A 4,182-nucleotide genomic window follows, 5' to 3' on the forward strand; every position below is an offset into this window, starting at 1 on the left:
GTTGATCTTCAATAAAAGTTGTGTTCGGTTTAATTTGTGATTTAAAAAATGTATGGAATTAATTTGAGGCTAATTGGTTACCTATAATTAGTGTTAAGTGTATACGGAACTATTCAATTTAATTATTGCCACGTTAATTAGCGTGACAATCTTGAAATAATTATATGCTGTTTAATTTATGCTTATGTAGTAATAGATTATTGATTTTAGTGACATTGTGTTGGTCGCAGGCAATGTTACGTTCACACTTTTACGTTACGTTAGTCTGCATATTGATGACTACTTACATTGAATATATACAACCACAAACATAAGAATTTGCATGCGGAATTATATTGCACAAAGAAATTAAGTTATCACTGCAACATCAATATATTCTGATCTTGTGGAATATATTGTCAAGTACTCCACAACTCCCCACAAGTAACTATATGTTATGGATTGGTTTTCAAGTTAAGAACATAATAAAGTTTTTTCCCCTCTTTTTTCCCTACCAAGGTGAAATTCCCTCACCCAAGAAATCTCATATTCTAGTATGACAATATGGTGGAGGCAAATTATTGTGTGTACCACGGTCCAAAATGACGTCGTTGTATAATATTATGAGTTAGAATAATGTACTTTATGTGTTAGAATAATGTATAATGTACATTATGTGTTAGAATTATGTACACTATGTGTTAGAATATTGTAATTTATGTATTTAGAATAACGAAACTTCTGGAGTAAGATAATGTATTTTATGAGTTAAAATAATGTATTTTATGAATTAGAATAATGTATATTGTGAGTTATAAAAATATATATCGCAGCGGATCACGTGCAAAAAAATTGCGCGAAACAGCGTCCACTACTACAGAAATAACCTATAACATCAGTTATATGAAAAACCGACGTTAAAGGTTAATTAAATTTTAGAAAAAATGTTTAAAACCATTTAACGTCGGTTATTTGTTAATAACCGACGTTATAAATAACGAAAAAAAATAAAAAAGAGAGCTACCTACAACGTCGGTTATCAATAAAACAGACATTGTAGGTCATTTTTTAAAAAAAATAAAAATCAACGAAGCGATACAACGTCGGTTTGGGATATAGCCGACGTCGTATCGCTTCATTATAAAAATTATTAACCTACAACGTCGGTTTGGACATGTGACGAATCATGATCTAAAAATAATCCTAGGCATTGAAGAAGGCCGAAGGATGAAGGTTGGAAGCAAATTATTGTGTGGACCATGGTCCACATAGCTGTGTGGACCATGAATATAAGATACATTTTTATTATATTAAAAATACATTATTTTGTACTGAAAGTACATTATTTGATAGTATATATAAAATAATATATTTTCAGTACTTAAATAATGTACTTTCAGTACATAAATAATATACTTTTAATATATTAAAAATATATTTTTTATTTATGATCCACACAGCTGTGTGGACCATGATTCATGCAATAATGATTGCACGCTTCGACAAGTGGGTTCTCCATGTATGGGCTATGGCGATGCAGATCAGTACACAAACTAGGCGATTTTCATCAGCATAAAAGGAATGAATGTGACAAAATAATGGAGAAATGACTAACCATCATTTCCATCATTTTTGGGTTACGAAAGAAAACTATTTGAGGGTATGTATTGAGTAAACTTTTCATTGTGACCTTTATTAACAATGGATTTCTAATAAAAAAAAAAAAAGACTAAAAATGGAGTACCACCTTAAATTAGGACAAAAAATAGAATTCTAATAAAAAAAAAAGACTAAAAATAGAGTACCGCCTTAAATTAGGACAAAAAATAGAATTAACTCATTATATATATANATTGGTTTTCAAGTTAAGAACATAATAAAGTTTTTTCCCCTCTTTTTTCCCTACCAAGGTGAAATTCCCTCACCCAAGAAATCTCATATTCTAGTATGACAATATGGTGGAGGCAAATTATTGTGTGTACCACGGTCCAAAATGACGTCGTTGTATAATATTATGAGTTAGAATAATGTACTTTATGTGTTAGAATAATGTATAATGTACATTATGTGTTAGAATTATGTACACTATGTGTTAGAATATTGTAATTTATGTATTTAGAATAACGAAACTTCTGGAGTAAGATAATGTATTTTATGAGTTAAAATAATGTATTTTATGAATTAGAATAATGTATATTGTGAGTTATAAAAATATATATCGCAGCGGATCACGTGCAAAAAAATTGCGCGAAACAGCGTCCACTACTACAGAAATAACCTATAACATCAGTTATATGAAAAACCGACGTTAAAGGTTAATTAAATTTTAGAAAAAATGTTTAAAACCATTTAACGTCGGTTATTTGTTAATAACCGACGTTATAAATAACGAAAAAAAATAAAAAAGAGAGCTACCTACAACGTCGGTTATCAATAAAACAGACATTGTAGGTCATTTTTTAAAAAAAATAAAAATCAACGAAGCGATACAACGTCGGTTTGGGATATAGCCGACGTCGTATCGCTTCATTATAAAAATTATTAACCTACAACGTCGGTTTGGACATGTGACGAATCATGATCTAAAAATAATCCTAGGCATTGAAGAAGGCCGAAGGATGAAGGTTGGAAGCAAATTATTGTGTGGACCATGGTCCACATAGCTGTGTGGACCATGAATATAAGATACATTTTTATTATATTAAAAATACATTATTTTGTACTGAAAGTACATTATTTGATAGTATATATAAAATAATATATTTTCAGTACTTAAATAATGTACTTTCAGTACATAAATAATATACTTTTAATATATTAAAAATATATTTTTTATTTATGATCCACACAGCTGTGTGGACCATGATTCATGCAATAATGATTGCACGCTTCGACAAGTGGGTTCTCCATGTATGGGCTATGGCGATGCAGATCAGTACACAAACTAGGCGATTTTCATCAGCATAAAAGGAATGAATGTGACAAAATAATGGAGAAATGACTAACCATCATTTCCATCATTTTTGGGTTACGAAAGAAAACTATTTGAGGGTATGTATTGAGTAAACTTTTCATTGTGACCTTTATTAACAATGGATTTCTAATAAAAAAAAAAAAAGACTAAAAATGGAGTACCACCTTAAATTAGGACAAAAAATAGAATTCTAATAAAAAAAAAAGACTAAAAATAGAGTACCGCCTTAAATTAGGACAAAAAATAGAATTAACTCATTATATATATATATATATATATATATATATATATATATATATATATATATATATATATATATATATTCATTATTTGTTTCGTCTAAAGACCAATAAAGATAACTATCTCATCTACCTAATTTTCACTAAATCTAAAACCAAACCCCATGATACAGTGAAAAAAAGATTACATCTGATCTCCAACGAATTACAATAATAAGCAAAAATATTGTTTAGATTAAAATAGTAATCCACTACATTCACATTTTGTATAAACCAATACACACAGTCAATTAACATATTAAAATAACTAAATTTCATATATTACTCATTATGGCATAAACTCAATGAGATATCAAAAAGAGTAACTTACAATTTAATTCGGTGTATGTTTAATCCTAAGTAATCTTCTGCTTGTCATTTTTGTTTCTCAAATTCATCCTCAATCAAGAAAAACAAGTATTTACATACCAATGATTTTGTAGTAAGAGTAGCATATATATGAAGATTCATGGAGGAAATTTGGGAAAATTTTACAAATTGAACAATATATCTTTTAATAATTTGGGAATTCAAAATAAATTGTTAATTTTAACAAAATCTATAAGTAATGTATTGAAAATGCCACTTTTAACATAATTAAATGAAAAATTATGTATAAAATAATAATTTATAGACAAAATTTACAATTTAGGTATAACTAATTGAATAAAACCGTCATTTTCCCTTCTTACAATTCAAGACTTGAGTAATTATTGAAGGTTTGAAGAAATTAATACTCAGTATAATTATTAAATATTAAGAGATTTCAAAACAAAGTATTAAAATCACAACAGTGACATACCATTTGATTTATCATTCATGCTTTGATATCCATTCCTATATTAACTAATAAGCATAATTTCAACAATGAACGTCAAAGCCCCTATAGCTCAGTGGTAGAGCGTCAGTCTTGTAAACTGAAGGTCTGTAGTTCGATCCTGCATGGGGGCA

At 28.4% G+C, this 4,182-nt stretch overlaps 1 non-coding gene across 1 annotated transcript; it reads left to right on the forward strand.

Moving 5' to 3' along the window:
• Positions 1-4,110: 4,110 nt before the first annotated feature.
• On the forward strand, positions 4,111-4,182 carry TRNAT-UGU. The gene has a single exon. It is a non-coding gene; the product is annotated as a tRNA-Thr (tRNA).

The sequence above is a fragment of the Ipomoea triloba genome, chromosome 10 (assembly GCF_003576645.1).
Source record: "Ipomoea triloba cultivar NCNSP0323 chromosome 10, ASM357664v1".
NCBI lineage: Eukaryota > Viridiplantae > Streptophyta > Magnoliopsida > Solanales > Convolvulaceae > Ipomoea > Ipomoea triloba.